This window comes from Lissotriton helveticus, chromosome 3_1 (genome assembly GCF_964261635.1).
Source record: "Lissotriton helveticus chromosome 3_1, aLisHel1.1, whole genome shotgun sequence".
NCBI lineage: Eukaryota > Metazoa > Chordata > Amphibia > Caudata > Salamandridae > Lissotriton > Lissotriton helveticus.
The window spans coordinates 19,916,561-19,934,902 of NC_136061.1; the positions used below are offsets into that span (position 1 = coordinate 19,916,561).

Below are 18,342 nucleotides of genomic sequence, written 5' to 3' on the forward strand. Positions count from 1 at the left end.
GGTAGCCCTTGATAGTGCCCAGAGCAGAGCCCTGCTGGGCAAGAGAAAGAAGGAAGAGGAGAACCTCGGAAAGAGGGGCAGAAAGGGGATCCACAGCCTTTGCTGTGCACCATGCCACAAATCTGTTCCACCGGCAGGCGTATACCGACTTTGTGGAGGGACGCCTGGCTGCCAGAATCACATCACAGACTTCAGGAGGCAAGTCGAATGGCCTCAACTGTCGCCGCTCAATCTCCACGCATGGAGGTGGAGGCTGGACAGGTTCGGGTGGAGGACCGTCCCCTGCTGCTGCGACAGAAGGTCCTCCTGAAGAGGCAGGCGGATCGAGGGACCGACTGACATGCTGAGTAGCTCGGGATACCAGTATCTTCGAGCCCAGTCCGGAGCCACAAGGATAACTTGGGCCCGGTCGCGCCTGATCTTCTTCAGCACTCTGGGCAGAAGTGGTATAGGCGGAAAGGCGTACAACAGACCGCAACTCCACTCGCGCCGAAAGGCGTCGCCGAGCGAGTGCCGTCTTGGAAACTCTAACGCGCAAAACTGATGACATTGCGCGTTCTCTTCTGTGGCGAATAGATCTAACCAAGGCTCTCCCCATTGCTGAAAGAGGCCGTTCGCCACGTCCGAGTTCAGACGCCATTCGTGATCCACCGAGCACCGACGGCTGAGTTCGTCTGCCCTGGCGTTCAGAGAACCTGCCAGGTGTTGAACCGTCAGAGTCACGCCCTGACGTTCCAGCCATTGCCAGAGGCGCAGAGCCTCCTGGCAAAGGGTCCACGACCCCACACCGCCCTGTTTGTTGCAGTACCACATGGCGGTGGTGTTGTCCGTGAACACCTGCACTACACTCCCGTTGACAAAGGGGAGGAATGCCTTCAGTGCTAGGCGAATCGCCCGCAGCTCCAACATGTTGATATGGAGCCGGGACTCCGCCGGAGACCAGATGCCTCTGATCTCCGCCTCTCCCAAGTGGCCACCCCAGCCCTGGAGGGACGCGTCCGTCACAACTACGTGCTCCGGTTGGGGAAGGGAGAGGGATCTGCCTCTGACCCAATCGCGGTCCGTAAGCCACCACTGCAACTGTCTCGCAGCGCCCTCCGAGATCAGGACATGGTCGGACAGGTTGCCCTGATGCTGGGCCCACTGAAACTTCAGGTCCCACTGCAGAGCCCGCATCCGCCACCTGGCGTGATGCACCAGTAGGATGCAGGAGGCCATCAGCCCCAGAAGCCGCAGCGTCAACCTGACCGAAACCCGGGATAACGGCTGAAAGATGGGAATCAGAGCCTGAATATCCCGGACCCGCCGTTCCGGAGGATAAACCCGAAACTGCGCCGAGTCGAGAACCGCTCCGATGAAAAGGAGCTTTTGAGAGGGACACAGGTGTGATTTCGGCACATTGATGGAAAACCCCAGCTCGTGCAGGAGGTCTGCCGTCATCTGAAGGTGGTGGACGACTGTTTGGGGCGAGCCCGCCTTCAACAACCAGTCGTCGAGGTAGGGGAAGACTGAAACCCCTAACCGGCGCAGATGAGCTGCGACCACCGCCATCACTTTCGTGAACACCCGTGGGGCGCTGGTAAGGCCGAATGGGAGCACGATAAACTGAAAGTGCTCGTGGCCTACCGTGAACCGCAGGTAACGCCGGTGGGCCGGCAGGACGGGGATGTGAAAATACGCATCCTGCAAGTCCAACGCTACCATCCAGTCTTGTGGGTCTAGAGCAGCCAAGACCTGAGCCAAAGTCAACATCTTGAACTTCTCCTTCCGGAGGAAGCCGTTGACGTTCTGTAGGTCCAAGATAGGACGCAGGCCTCCTTTGTCCTTCTTGGGCACCAGAAAGTAGTGGGAGTAGCAACCACACCCTACTTCTGGCCCAGGAACGCGCTCGATGGCCCCCTTGGCCAAGAGGGCCGTAACTTCCTCCTGCAGAAGTGTCAAGTGGTCCCCCGACACACGGTGGTTCTGCGGTGGCATGGCTGGAGGAGTGGACTCGAAGGGGAGGGAGAAGCCCCTTCGGACGAGCTGCAGCACCCACCTGTCTGATGTAATCGCGCGCCAGCGGGAGTGGTGATGGCGAACCCTGCCACCCACTGGCGTCACATGGGCCCGAAAGCTCGGACTAGGAAGATTTGGAGGCTGCTGCGGGGGGAGGTGTGGACTGACCTCGCCGCTGTCCTCTACCGCCACCACGGCGGAATCCACGGCCGCCACCGCGCTGGGGAGCGTTCTGCGGCGCGTGGCTGGCAGCACGTGTGGGACCGCCCCTTCCTTGGCCACGAAAGGGGCGAAACGAACCCGCTTGCTGGCGCTGGGTCGAAAGACCCAAGGACTTGGCCGTGACCCTGGAGTCCTTGAAGCGCTCAAGCGCGTTGTCCGCCTTGTCACCGAACAGGCGACTGCCATCGAAAGGCATGTCCATGAGGGCATTCTGGACATCCGGCGAGAAGTTGGCGGATCTCAGCCAGGCATGGCGACGAATCGCCACCGTCGTGGACATAGCCCGTCCCAGCGAGTCGGTCGTGTCAAGACCACACCTTATCGAATACCTCGCCGCGTCCCGGCCTTCAACCAAGGCCTGGTTGAGCTTGTCCCGCACCTCCTGCGGGCATTGCGGCAGACACTCCGCGACCGTATCCCACAGAGAGTGGGTGTAGCGGCCCAAGAGGCATGCGGTATTGCAAGACCGCAGTCCAGCACTCAAAGACGAAAACACCTTCTTGCCAAATTGGTCATATCGTTTCGAATCCCGATCGGGCGGGGCCGACGGGAATGCGGACTGGGAAGTGGAGGCCTGGATCACCAGACTCTCCGGGGAGGGATGGGTGGAGAGGAAGGCAGGGTCGTCCGAACATGGACGGTGACGCCTGGCAACGTTTCGGTCAACCGGTGCACCGGAAGCGGGCCTGGACCAGGTGCCCAAAAGGACATCCGTTAGTGCCTCATTAAACGGCAGCAGAGGCTCCCGTGGGCATGACTGCGGTTTAAATACTTCGGTGAGGATGTTAGGTTTCACCTTAGCGACGGGGAGCTCAAGGCTCAAGGCCTTGGCAGCCCTCATCAGGACCACCGAATAGGCAGCCCCCACCTCCGACGCCACAGGGGAAGGCGAGACAAACCCAGGGTTGGGCGACTCGTCCAGACCACTGGCATCACCTAAGTCACCTACCCAGTCCACGTCATACTGGCAGGCTCGTGACAAAGGGTCCTCAGACCCCTCCCAACCCTCTCCATAATCGTCCTCATCGCCATAGTTCGAGTCGACGATATAGACCGGCTCCTCGGAGCCAATGGGCCCCAACGGCGCCGGACTCGGCGTCGGACGATGCCGGTCCGACTCCGCGTCAGGAGTCAGAGAGGGAACGGGGGTGGCGCCGCGCGGCGCCGGCGCCGGGGACCCGACGCCGGCCGGAACCGACGGCGGAGTCACGGCGCCGCGCGGAGGCGGCACCACGGGTTGCCCCAATGGAATCGGCGCCGGAGAGGCCGATGGACCAGCCGGCGACGACCCTGAAGGGCCCAGCGGCGCCGGGGCCGGAGCCGCCGGCGGCGCCGGGGCCGGAGCACCCGGCGGCGTCGGAGCAGGTGCACCCGAACCGCTCGGGCCCCCAGACGGGACCGACGGCCCCGCAGGCGCCGTAGGCCCCGCCGGAGGAGACATCGCCCTCATAGCCATGAGGAACTCCTCAATCTCCTCGCGCGACGCGCCTTCCCCAGGGACCGACGGGTATGGGGCAGACGGCGTCGGCGACCCACGCGGGGCCGCGGGGGTGGGGCCACCCGAAACCCCGGCCGCATCACGCGGGCGTCGGGGGGAGTCGGGGGTACGATGACGACGCCCCGACTTCTTGTGTCGCTTACCTGATGAACCGGAGGAATGGTGGCGACTCCCGGAGCGCTCATGGCGGCTCCGCGATCGTTCCCTCGACCGCTCCCTCGACCTCCGACCGGACCGGGACCGCTCTCGACGCGGGGCCGACACTCGGAGCTCGAGCAGCTTGCGGGACCGCTCCCGTCTAGCTTTACTAGTCAAGGCCCGGCAGTCGACGCAGGACTCCACGTCGTGGTCCGCGCCCAGACACTGGAGGCAGAGTCGATGGTGGTCGGTGACCGACATCATGCGGTCGCACCCGTCGCAACTCTTAAACCCGGGCATCCTACCGGCACCTGAAGAAAGAGTTAGAGTTAACAAAAACTTGGTCAAAAGACCGGAGTACTGCTCTTCGGATCTGCGCTAACTGGCGCGGAAAAAAGAAGAACTGACGTCAGCGCGCGGAGGCGGCGTCTATATACTCCAGCGACGTCATCACGGCGCACGACGCCGACGACGCGGAGCCGCAGGGGACGCCTGCAGACGACGCCTACCGACGCGCAGGGGTACTGCTACGCAAAAGTTTCCGGATCCAGACTGACGCCTGGGGATATTCTAAGGTAAGGAATCTAATACTAACCTGTTTCTTTCAGATAGCCTGGGATTACTCCTGGTGGCCGACCACACTGGGAACTGCACCAACACCCACCGACCATGCACACAACCTAGGATTCATCCTCGACTCCTCCCTCTCCATAGCTAAGCAGGTCAGTGCCGTCTCCTCCTCCTGCTACAACAGCCTCTGAATGCTACGCAGGATCAACAAGTGGATCCCGACCAAAACAAGAAGAACGGGGACACAGGCCCTCATCAGCAGCAGACTGGACTATGGCAACGCACTCTACGCAGGAATCCCAGCCAAACAGCTACAACGTCTACAACGCATCCAAAACGCCTCCCCCCGACTGATCGTCAACGTCCCCCGCCGCAGCCACATCACCCCTCACGTGAGAGACCTACACTGGCTCCCTGTCGACAAGAGGATCACCTTCAAGCTCCTCACCCACGCACACAAAGCACTCCACGACGCTGGACCAGCCTACCTTAACAGCAGACTCAGCTTCCACACCCCCACCCGCCAGCTCTGTTCCGTCAGCCTCGCCCTCGCCGCTGTACCCCGCATCCAACGAACGACCTCCGGCGGCAGGTCCTTCTCCTACCTCGCCGCCAAGACCTGGAACACCCTCCCTATCCACATACGGCAGACCCAAGACCTACTCGCCTTCAGAAGACTCCTCAAGACCTGGCTCTTCGAGCAGTAGCAGCACCTCCTCCCCCCAGCGCCTGGAGACCCTCACGGGTATGTAGCGCACTCTACATGTACTCTGATTGACAGATAAAGTCCCTTCAGTGTACGAATCTTTTAAGACTAATAATAACATCAATGCCCTAACTAAGCACCCTAAAGAGGACATGGATATCTCAAACCCCAAAACGGGCATTTATTTCATGCCGCCTCCAGTAGAACAGATCAGCCAGGCAGTAAAGACCATTAGGTCCGGAGATCCAACTGACCCATGCCTACCTAAGGTTATGCACATGTTTCCAGAAATACTAAGTAAACAATTGAACCTTGTGTTCACAGAGATAATCCAGTCAGGCCTCTTTCCAGACACATGGAAAACAGCCTTAGTCCTTCCACAAAAATTCTAATCTGGACCCAAAAGAACCCAATAGGTATCGTCTAATTTCGAGAATTCCTTTTCCAGCTAAAGTGTTGGAAAAACTGCTTAATAAACAACTGACAGATTTCATTGCTTCCAGAAACCTTTTGGACCAATCACAGAATGGGTTCAGGGAGGAGCATGCACAGAGACAGCTCTGGTCATGGCAGCAGGGGGACTCAGTAGCATACTAGACGTAGGAGGGAAGGCCGCCCTGATCCTATTGGATCTATCGGCAGCCTTCGACACCGTGAATCACGAGATACTTCACGCCAGTCTAGAAGAATTAGGGGTCCAAGACTCTGCACTCACGTTGATGTCATCTTTTTTAATGGACAGAACTTTTTCAGTTGAAGTGGGAGATTCTGCATCCAAATCCTTCAGGTCGCCTTGTGGGGTGCCTCAGGGCTCCTCCTTGAGCCCCACTCTTTTTAATGTTTATGTTGCTCCCCAGGCATCGATCATCAGGCAGTGTGGGATTTTGCCGGTTTCGTATGCCGACGACACCCAAATAGTGGTGTCGGTTTCTAGCAAGGTGGAGGAAACAGCCGACCGCTTTAATGACCGCCTGATGCAGGTTAATCAATGGATGCAGCTTAACTTCTTGAAACTGAATTGTGATAAAACCGAAGTTATGCTACTAGGATCAGATGCAAATTTTTGGTCTCCTAAATGGTGGCCTGCAAGTCTGGGTGATTGCCCAATCCCAGTGGGCAAAGTGAAAAATCTGGGAGTCATATTTGATGAGAAGTTGACTTTTAACGCCCAGATAAACAACCTGTCTTCAACAATCTGGTACATTTTAAAATGATCAGAAGAATACACTTTTTCATTCCCCATGACTCACGTTAAACAGTAGTCACGGCACTGGCCCTGTCCAGATTGGATTACGGCAGTGCTCTGTACGCGGGGATTCAAGCCCAACACCCAACAAAACTCCAGCGTCTGAAAAATGCAGCTGCAAGGCTAGTGCTGGACGTTCCCAGATCTGAGCCAGTTTCTCACAGACTAGGGCCCTCCACTGGTTACCGGTGGAAAAAAAGGATCATGTTCAAGACTTTATGTCTGGCCCATGAGGCCCTTCATGTTTCAGGACCACAGTTTTGGAGAACACACCTGAAATGGTATGTACCAGCAAGAAGCCTGAGATCTGCTCACGCAAAACTTTTAAAAGTACCTAAGTTCAAGCAGGTTAGGTGGGGAGGGAGAAGCTTTCTGTTGCGGACAGCCAAAACGTGGAACCCCCTCCCCATCACAATAAAAAGCAGCCATTCGCTTCTGTCTTTTAGAAAAACAGTAAAAACCTGGCTCTTGCTCTGCTAAGTCACAATTACACCTCAGCAGTAAACCGATGCGCATTGAACTTTTGCGCCAAGACGCCTCCAGGCAATCACGCGCTTTATAAATATACAAATCAAATCAAAGTCGATGAATCAGCTGACCCTTGCAAGAGACTGTGGAGTATTGTCAGAGCAGCACATATCAGATGCCTCTCTGCAACGTCTAGAGCCATTGCTCCAGCAGAGAAGAATTAGGAGGAGACGTCGGTTGTTAGCAAGTTGGGGGCAGCAGCACAAGAAGGGTAGCCAGGACTCGAGGTAATAACCTGCAAGAAGATAGCCCATCCCTGTGTGCCCAGTTTGGGTTGAAGTCGGCATTAGGTAGTGCTAGAAGCCTCATGTAAGTGATTCTGTTTAGAGTCTGAGGACACAGCGAGTATGTGGGAAGCGTCCAGGACTGTGAAGAGAGGCCTGTGTTGGAGCCTTTCAATGTCTCTTTCAAATGAGGCTTGAATAACTTGTGCATTTACTGCCTTTTTCCATTTGGCAGGGAAATCAATAGGGACTTCAATAGGGAGGGCGTGAGGCTCCAGACGGCTTCTGGGGCCTCCCTGCACCCGCTTCCGGTGCTGCTTTAACTCGAGGGGGCACTGACCGGCAGGGTGGGCTCCCGTCCTCCTATCCGCTCCCACAACCACCTCCAGGCGGGCTTCAAAGCTTTTGCGTAGGCGGCGCCTCTTCTCCCCGGGCCGCAGCGGTGATCTGGGTCAATTCTCAAGTGCGGGGTGGGCTCCCACCTTCAGTTTAAATACACCTGCTCTTCTGGGCAGTTTACCTACGGGGTAGGAACCCGCGTGATTGCACGATTGCGAGGTGGGCTCCCACTGTCGTGGCAATAAACCTGCGGGGTGGGCATCCACTGGGTTTTTAAGTATAGCGCGCGGCGGCAATAATGCGAGGTCGGCTCCCGCGGATATTCATAAGCACACAGTTGCGGCACAACGGCGGGGTGGACACCCGCGAAGCTCCAAGTGCCTAGAGGCTACACACACGCGGTTTCCATATGCAAACATTCTGCCACAACACAGGCGAATCGAAATGCAGCGCCCACCAGGCGCTAGGAAGCACCAAAAGCTTCAGGGGTGATAGGGAAGCCCTCCCCCTATGATAATTAAGAAAATAGTGCTCCCAAGGCGCTAGGCAGCAGGCAGCTACGATTGCAGAACCCACAAGCAGAGCACAGTCAATTAAAATATAGCCCTCTCGCAGCACAGCGCCTCCGGTGTCAGCTCCTCACCTCCTGGGCAGTAAGGTAAAGCGCTCCTCTTCTCCAGGCACTAGGTTCCATACGATAATGTAGTGCTCATGCTCCTCACCTCTTTCTGGGGCACAGTCACTACTGGAAAGGAGTCGTAGCGCTCACGAGGCGCTAGGGCAGGAGAGCAGCAGGTACTACTGGGCAAGATCAGCAGTAAGTGGGCACTCATCGGAACAGGGCCGTAGTACTGGGGAACCGTCATCCTCTGTAATGTGGCACTCCTCCTGGTACAGCAGTCTTTATTCCAGCAGTGGGGCTCTCACTCGCCCTGTGGACAGCAGAGGGGTACAGTTGGGCACAGGGGCCAGCGCACAGGCCCATGCAGCGGTGCCTCCTGGCAGTAGGTCCCCTCTCATTCAAGTCCACGCTCAGTCTGAGCACATGGCATCCCCGCTCCGCTATTTATACGCCCCTCACCCCACCTACCAGACAGTGCCAGAAGCTTCTAGAAGCGTTTGGGGAAACTGGTCCTAACTGGTCTAGGGGGAGGTGTCCAGCACCCTGTCTGCCAGGTATCCCTCCAAAAGCTGGGGTTGCTGGGAAAGAAACAACTAGACTGGCAACCCAGCTTCGGCAGACAGGCACAAGCACACAGCAATGGTGTCCATTTTAAAAGTAACCCTTCTGCAAAGGTGAAAATAACTCTGCGCACGGCGTTGCGTAGCATGTATCACTGCATCTCGCACCACACATGGCCTATACATTCCTCTACCATGAGGGAGATATCCTCTAATGAGGGGGGGGGTTGAGGAGGAAAGCGAAGAAATCTGGGAAAAAGGGCCAAGTCCAACACCTCCTCTCTCAGCTTTTCTATTTTTCAGCATTTGATGGGGTATCTCTATTAGCTCATCTTGTATCAAATCATTTTCATTTATTTTTCAAACTTGGTAATTTTAGCAATGCCTGGCTGTTAACTCCTTCACCTGCCAAATAGCCCGAATCAGAATACCAACAATTGCTAATCAGAACTACTATCCCTGCTACATCTATAGCATCAAGCTCTGCTCTCCACCATACTCTTGTGCACCCTCCTTACTAGCCCCAACCTCAACAGTGGCCTCCCACCTCTAGTTAGAGGTACCAAGGGAGAGCACAACAGAGGGCTTAAGATAACTTGGCACAGTCAGTAGAAGGGCAGAGCAGGGTAGAGGATCACAGAACTGCAAACTACACATTACAAAGGTACAGTGGTGCAACAGTTTGCACGTCTCTTCTGCCGAGTCACTGGCTATTTATTATTTATACCGTGGAAAAAAGTGGCAGGCAAAAAACAAAGAGTACAGACAGAATCAAACAGCGTATCAGGAGGAGTACGTGCTAGGCCCGCAGAACTGACAGCTCCTGCAGGTATACCTGGTAGGCTCCGGGGGACTTCCACAAACCCACTTTAATGAAATGAAATGAAGAAGCAATTGTATAGCTCACTTTTACTCCAGCGAGTGTCCTGGCGCTCTGCACTTCTGCTGTCACTGCCTCCATAAGACCTAACCATTCAATCCTGGTTGAAAAGCGATGTTTTTGGTTTCTTGCTAAACTGAGAAATATCTGTAATGGCTCGTAGCTCAATAGGAAGTTTACTCCATGCTAATGGGCCTAAGAAGGAGAAGGACCTGCCTCCGGGTCTAGAACGCCTGATCCTAGGAGTTTTGGTCCAAAAACATGCAGACCGCAGGCACCTAGAGGGAGCATAGAAACTAATCCTTGCCCTGAGGTAACGTGCGCCAGACTGGTGGAGGGCCCGATGTACCAGGGAAAGGGTCTTAAGAAGAACCCTCTTCTTTATAACGAGCCAGTGTAAAACCGCTGGATGCGGGGATACATAAGTTCTCACCCGCAAGCAAAAAAGGGTTCAATCTGTTGCGTTGGGACCACTTTCAATACATTCAACAGAAAATCAGGAAGACACAGATGCATGGCATTGCCATAGTCAAAGCAAACACAAGGAGATGATGGACGGACCGCTGAAAAGTTTCCGACACACACCCCCAGTCGCAGATCTTGGTTGAATCCATCATCATTCTGCAGCTCACTTCGCCGCACCTGTTCAGACACAGCTTTATGCAAATCAGTCTTGACCCTGTGCCTCATGGAAACAGTCCAGCCGAACTGCCAAGCCATGTCTTCCCTGGACCGAAAACAAGCTTCCTAGGACCGGTTTCTGGCATTACAGCCGTCTTCAGCCAGGATAGCTTGAATCCAGTGGCAAAGTGAGCACGGGACCCACGTCTGGGCATACCCTGCCAACTTAGGACAAACGAAGAAAACACAAGGAAATGATGGATGGAGCACTGAAACTTCTCACCACCAGTCACAGATCTGGGTTGAATCCATCATCGTTCTTTAGCTCACTTTGACACATCAGTTCAGACCCAGCTATATGCAAAACAGTCCGACCCTGTGCCTCATGGGAACAGTCCAGTCCCAACTGCCAGGCCAGGTCTTCCATGAACCAGAAACAAGACTCCTGGGACCGGTTTCGGGGTAACACCCCTTATCAGCCGGGCTATCTTGAATCCAGTGTCAAAGTGACCATGATGTTCTATGACCTATTTCCAAACTGTGAAGGAAAGGAAGCATAAAAACTTTCTTAGAACATCAAATGGCTCACAGACTTTTCTACCGGGGTAAGAAGGACCCTGGCAAGAGGGCAGGGAAGAGTGGAGCGGGAGGAGTGGGCAGCTCTGCCCTGACCACTCAGTCGGCTGTGTTGTCACCTCCGAGGTACAGGATTCAAGCTCAATCCATGTACCAGATCCCCTTTCACTGCCTGAGTTTCACTCTCAGCTCCGCCTTCCGAGCTATGTGGCTGCAGCTACCGTTGTTTTGTGTTCAACCACACGTCCAGCACAGGCCTACTCGACATCTGCACTCTGCTCGTGGCACAGACGTACACATGCAATCCATTAAAGGATAATAATGGCTAAAATAAAATTGACCTTGGCTAAAGAATTTCAGTCAATACATTTTTTTGTCTCTATAGTGGGCAACTGCAGCTGTCTTCCGAACCACTCAGGCAATTTAAGCATTTTCTTCCAATGGTGGCCAGGTGGTGAGTCTAGCTACGTTTTGGAGTTGTAACTAGCCCACTGGCATTGTGTAACTCTGCATACAATCCTTTGTATAATGAGGATGGGAACAACCTGTCGCCCTCCCTGTCATCAGTTTCCTGAGGGAGTCCATATTACAACCAAACATTGGGTGAATCCTCGGTTGGTTCTGGCATTGGCACAGAGGTACTGTTCGGAATCTGCTTCTCTTTCGTAACTTCATAGCATGACGTAGATCGAGATCAGGAAGACATTGGTTTGAATCATCACTCGGTGTCAGCATGGATGTTGATGTTGGTGCAGTAGTCAGTGCCAGAGTCAGCACGAGCCCAGTGGAAGGCCCTGTGCAGGCATATCCACAAGCAGATTGAAGGTCGCTGTTTGCTAAAGGGTCAACGATGACCCTGGGAATTCAGGGTGCACTGCGGCTAACTGCAGGACTAGTTGTGATTCAAGAGACCGCCATCTTTAACCTGATGTTCTTGCACCTTCTTGCTAGACTTTGAGTCAAGCTTAGCCGTCTAACACTTGTTCCTCGACATCGATGAGGACTTACCAGAAGACTTCGATCATTCATTTTTTGTGGCAGCTGCTTCAAGGCCGGAACTGTGACTGGGCCCACAACTTGGAGAGGGAGTGGAACCTGTACGAACGTAGTTTTTCTATCATGGAGAAGTGTGGCTCACTGGTTAGAGGCGGCAGACCCGTAAGCAGAGAACGACCCGGGACCAGGGTTCGATTCCCGACGCGGCAGGGTCGTGGACCAGGGTCAGCGGACCTGATAATTCTCGCCTCGGTGCCTACTCTAGTCAGAAACCACAATCGGCAACTCTGGGCATCAGCTTGCCTCATCTTCACAATGGCCCCCCAGACCGCCGGGGATGCTTGGTCGCACCTTAGAGATACCCATCAGGGACCATCTCTCAGGGTGAGCCAGGACGGGTTCCCCAGCGGTCGAAGCGTGGAGATACTCCTCCGGGAGTCGATTCCTAGCGCTATATAAACCCACAATTAAATTAAATTAAATGGTCCAAATCGCCTTCAGATGCATGAAGGCCCACTTATAGCAGAACTTAAAATCATGCCCTCAGCACCACGGCCCGTGAACAACATCTACTTCCTGTAGTCTTGGTACGGTTTGAATCTTGCTGTTTCTTTTGGGGGGGGGGGTGTAGGAGAGTAGGATCTGCTTCCTATGGACACCCCCACTTTTTGCTGTGATTCACTGGTTTTTCGACCTTAGTGTGGCTGTGGCCCTGCTAATCAGACCCACAGCCCAGCTGTTCTCTCTCTAAATTGATATCATGTACTTTAGGTACATACCAGATTGGTTACTGGGTCACTCTTGTGAGCCCCTGTCTAGTGTACCATAGGTACCCAGGGCATAGGTGCATCCAAGGCCTACCAGGGGCTGCAGCATGAATTATGCCACCCCTGGCTGGCCATCCAAACTGACACCACAGGCTGATCACTCAGCTTGGGCAAGGTGGTGTAATCACCCCTTGCTTAGATATAGTATACCTATATCTACCTTATATAGACACATATGCACCTATAAGTCCCTCCTATGGCAGGCCTCAACAATCCTGGAGGCAGAGTGCTTGGTTTTATGTGAGATGGTGCTCTGGCATGAGCTGAGCCCCACTGCAGCTTTCAGAACCATGTCCTTATAGCTGTTCTATGATATAGCCATACCATATACTCTTAAGTCCATTATAATCCTCGCGGTTGATGCTAACTTTGGTTTGGCTTTATCAAAACATGTCGTGTAAGGTGTCAAACACTTTGGAATACTACGCCCCCCGCCAGTTCTGGCGGCGGGTACGCCCCCCCGCCAGTTCTGGCGGCGGGGGTAGCATTCCACCCTTCTAGAGGGAGAAGACATGTAGTTACTGCTTTACCCGGTTAAAGTTAAACAGAGCCTCAGCATCACAAAATGGATGCTGCTGCCACAGACACGAATCTGACTTCCTGCTGCTGGACGAAACTCCGGCAGGGGAGGCCTGGACAATAGGTTTCCTGCCTTGGGAGGTGCTGGCACCTCCCCAGACAGGCTTTTAGTGTATTGGGGTAGGGAGGGCTGCACAATGAGACACTGCCTGGGGCACACAAGGTGCTCCATTCATAGCCCGGTTCAAACCAGTTGCTGGGGTACTCCAGCCCCAGCTCTGGCGCGAAACTGGACAAAGGGAAAGGGGTGTAACCGCCACCTTCCCAGGTTCCACCCATAGGAGGCACCCAGCAGGTAATCCAGCCCCTTAGTTTAGTATAAAGTTAGGAGCTGTGTCTAGAGACTTTAGATTTATCCTGGAAAGAAACTCTGAAACGAAACTCTTGGACCTTCGACGTTCCATATCGACTGGAAGACTGAAGACATCTCCCTTGTGGTCAAGGAGTGACCACACTGTGCAAACAGGCACCAACAGTAACTTGCCGGTTTGCTTTGACGACACTCCCGCTGGAACCCGAAGACTTAGCGACGCAGGAACTGGACCTCCAGACTTCTCTGACTCTGACCCACATCCACAGCAAAGCTGAGACCCGTGGCGGACACGAGAGACGTGCGTGTGTGAGTGGCGTTGGGTGTGTGAGTGGCGTTGCGTGTGCGAGTGGCGTTGCGTGGATGAGTGGGGTTGCGTGGATGAGTTGCGTGTGTGAATGGCGTTGCGTGTGTGAGTGGCGTTGCGTGTGTGAGTGGCGTTGCGTGTGTGAGTGGCGTTGCGTGGATGAGTGGGGTTGCATGGATGAGTTGCGTGTGTGAGTGGCGTTGCGTGTGTGAGTGGCGTTGCGTGTGTGAGTGGCGTTGCGTGTGTGAGTGGCGTTGCGTGTGTGAGTGGCGTTGCGTCGATGAGTGGGGTTGCGTCGATGAGTGGGGTTGCGTCGATGAGTGGCGTTGCGTGGATGAGTGGGGTTGCATGGATGAGTTGCGTGTGTGAGTGGCGTTGCGTGTGTGAGTGGCGTTGCGTGTGTGAGTGGCGTTGCGTGTGTGAGTGGCGTTGCGTGTGTGAGTGGCGTTGCGTCGATGAGTGGGGTTGCGTCGATGAGTGGGGTTGCGTCGATGAGTGGGGTTGCGTCGATGAGTGGGGTTGCGTGGATGAGTTGCGTTGCGTGTGTGAGTGGCGTTGCTGTGTGTGAATTGCTGGTTGGGGGAGTGGGGGGGGTGGGCGTGGGAGCAGCAGGCAGATGCGAGTGGAGCGCGCGCTGGAGAGGGAGGGGGTGGGAGGACTAGGCAGCGGCAAAGAGGGAGAAAGGAGTGCACGTGCATATAGCAGGACTGGGGACCGGACATCCTGGAGTACCTGCTTTTTGCTACCTGTGCAGCTCCTGAGGTACCCTCTAAGTTGTGCATTGGGGTTTGAGAAGCCCCAGACCCGAGCACCATTTGCACCGAAGTTCAGCCCTCCACACTCCACAAGAGCCGCGTGGGGCCTGCACCTGCATTTCAGCTCGACGCGTCTTCGCAGTTGCTAGCCCGTTGGCTAGTAAGCCCTCAGAAGACATCTTTGTGAAACTACACCGCTTGCCTGGTTGCTCCGGGCTTGCTCCATCTTCCCTGCGAAGGAGAAGCTCCCCAGGCCTTAATGGTCTGAACTGAAGCCAATCTTCCCATCCTGCGTGGATTGCATTTGCCAAGGTTTCTTGGGTCCAATCCGGATACCGACACCGCCAACAGCTAGATCCGTCGTGGGACAGCTCGACTCCAGCTCCTGGTCGTCGTCGACACCTCCTGGTCCTCGTGGCTGTAGAGACAAGCTTCATCTCTTCACCTGATTGCATCTCGACATCGCCTGGTTCCTTCCTGGTTTCTTCCTGGTCACTGGATAGTGACCCAGACTCTGTCCCCTCTGCCACCCTTGGATCCACCCGGACACTTTTCTCCTGGTCGCCTGCAGCACTTTCTTGCAGCTCTCTATAGGAAACAGCGACGAAACCCGACACGAAAGAACACCTATGCACCCGGCTTCCCTGGGTGAGGTAACTCAAGTACTCCGGTGCTCCTGTGAACTCTGACTTCATAAAGAGTGCAGAGGGGTTGTGTTAGTAATAAATACATATATATTTGATTTATACCTTGTGTGGTGCCCTTTCATTTGGTATTCAAGGGATTATATATGGTAACACAGCTGGCTTCACATGCTCTCTGAAGTTTTAGCCTAAGACTGCTGGTCCATGCTACCACTAGGATAGCTTGTCTATAAGGTTGACTTTACAACTATCACCATAAGGGTTGTTTGGACTGGTGCAAGGTGCCCACTAGAATACTTGCCCTTGCCAAAGAGAGACTTGCTCTTGCAAGAGAGCAAAGGTTAAGTGGGTTAGAACCCACTGGTGGCAGCATTATCCCTAAGGATAGGGAGAGGTCTTATGACCATAAAAACCTAAATAAGATTGTCCCTCCCTACAAGAGTGGGGATGACATCCACAAATGGATAACTGCTTTGAAGAGGGCCTGCAAAGTACAGCAGGTCCCCCAGAGTCAGTGAGCAGCAATCTTATGGCTCTCCTTTTCAGAAAAAGGAAGAGACAAGCTCCTCACAGTTAGTCATCAGGATGCTGACAACTACACTGTCCTGAAGAGTGCTCTTATTGATGGGTTTGGCTTAACCACTGAGCAGTATAGGTTGCTGTTCAGAGACACCCAGAAGACACAGACTCAGGACTGGACTGATGTTGTTGATTGTGCCACTAAGGCTGTGGAAGGCTGGTTACTGGATAGTAAAGTTAAGGACTATACAGGATTGTATAATTTGATCATGAGAGAACAAATACTTAATAATTGTCAGAACCAGTTATTGCATCAGCACCTGATTGACTCTGATCTGACCTCTCCCCAAGAATTGGGAAAGAAGGCAGACAAATGGGTCAGAACCAGGGTGAAGCTGAAGGTCCAGAACAAAGGTGGTGATCAGAAGAAGCAAGACCAAAAGGGTGTGGATCAGAAAGCAAAAGACCAGACGTCTTCACCAGGTCCCCAAAAAGCTTCTAATGAGGGGGGTTCCATGAAATCCAAGAAGAAAGAAGGTCCAAAGAAACCCTGGTGTAATTTTTGTAAAAGTGACACTCACTGGTTCAGTGATTGCACCAAGAAGGAGGCAGCTCCAACCACCATTGCCCCTAAGGCAACTGTTCCCCCTAGTACAGCTAATAGCGGTGGTTCTCAACAGAAGGGTGTAGTAGGGTTAACCCTGGGAACTGAGATTGACTCTGGCCTAGTCAGAGTACCAACTCAAGCTGTCCTTGTCTGTGATGTGGACATGGCTATGTCCTCTACTGTGAGCCCCAGTAACCTGGGCAAGTACAGACAGACTCCTTTAATCAATAATAAAGTGGCTTAGGCCTACAGGGACACATGTGCCAGTGTCACCATGGTGACGCCTAACTTTGTAGACCCTGGACAGATCATACTAGGTGATAAATACCTAGTGGTAGCAATGTCACTACCGCCTATAGTATGGCAATTGTTAATTTCTCCGTGTGAGGGGTAACTGGCCTCAAAAAGGTTGTTGTTAGTTTAGACCTCCCTGTAGAATGTTTGTTGGGCAATGATCTAGAATCTTCAGCCTGGTCTGAAGTGGAGTGCAGGACCCATGCAGAGATGTTAGGTATATCAGCACATGTCCTTGCTGTGACCAGGTCACAGGCCAAAAAGTGCCAAACTCAACAGGCACTGGATCCTGAAACTATGGACCAGTTGCCTACCAATAGAAAGAGCAGTAGGGTTAAGGCAGTGCCTTCCCCCTGCCTCAGAATGAGGATCAGCCTTCTGAGGAAGCTGACCCAAGAAGGAACTGTCCTAGAAGAGCTTGAGCCTGATCAGGTTGAGTTTCTTGGGACAGGGGGACCTTCAAGGGAAGATCTGAGGCAGGCGCAGCTGGACTGCCCCGCTCTTGAACCCCTCAGACAGCAAGCTGCTGCTGAGGTTGCTGTGAATGCTACAGGTACCCATATAGTGTATTGGGATGAAGGGCTCCTTTATTCAGAGGCTAGAGACCCCAAGCCTGTTGCTTCCAGGAGGTTGGTCATACCTCTGGCATTCATGGGCTTCCTTCTTACCTTAGCCCATGATATTCCCTTAGCATGACATCTTGGCCAGAACAAGACTTGAGACAGGCTTGTCCCTCACTTTCACTGGCCACACATGTCAGAAGATGCCAAGGAGTTTTGTCGCTCCTGTGTCACCTGCCAAGCCAGTGGCAAATCAGGTGGCACCACAAAGGCCCCCCTAATACCACTACCTGTGGTGGGGCTTCCCTTGGAAAGAGTTGGGATAGACATTGTTGGACCAATGGATCCCCAAACAGCCTCTGGGCACAGGTTTATTCTGGTGGTAGTGGATCATGCCACCAGAAGCTATTCCCTTAAGGACCACAACAGCCCCTGTTGTGGCAAGAGCCCTCCTGGGAGTTTTCTCAAGAGTGGGTTTTCCAAAAGAGGTTGTCTCAGACAGAGGTGCAAACTTTATGTCTGGATATTTGACTGCTATGTGGAAAGAGTGTGGAGTGAACTACAAGTTCACCACAACCTACCATCCACAGTGCAATGGTCTAGTTGAAAGATTCAACAAGACCTTGAAGGGCATGATCAAGGGACTCTCTGAAAAGCTTAGGCGAAGATGGGATATCTTGCTGCCACTGAAGGGTGCGGTGAGTTCCACAGTGGGTTCCAAGACTCCCAGAGAGCTGCCTCCATGTTAATCTAAAACCCACTGAGAGATCAGGTTGGCCATTCCTCATCACTGCTTTCAGTTCTCCATGTATGGGGCAGACAGTGCTTCAAGTGTCTGTCACAGTGTGCCTTGTACATGGTACAGCGATCTTTGGGCCTGAATTTGGGTTGGATAGACATCAGGTTTGGCATAAACCTTACTCCGGCAGCCCGATTAAGTGGGGGCTGTTGAAAGAAGCACATGACACTGCCCCACTATTTTGGGTGGGGGGCAGGAAGTTTATTTATTTCTGCCCCTCTGAGGGGGTGTGGGGTCATTCGATTTTTATTTATTTTATTTTTTATTAATATTTTTATTACATTTTTACAGACATTTAAGATATATCGCGTATATCGCGGTGTATATACAGGGAGGCGACAATTTAGGTTATGGAAAATCAAACTCTAGCTTTACAAATGTTTGAAAAAGTTTGAAGGCGGCAGCTTTGTTTGGCCA

The 18,342-nt window shown here is 53.5% G+C and overlaps 1 protein-coding gene across 2 annotated transcripts in view; it reads right to left on the minus strand.

Annotated features, from left to right (window-relative positions):
* Positions 1-18,342, minus strand: part of LOC144822047 (uncharacterized) — a 123,129-nt gene that overhangs the window by 75,236 nt on the left and 29,551 nt on the right. The gene's annotated exons all lie outside the window — the stretch shown is intronic.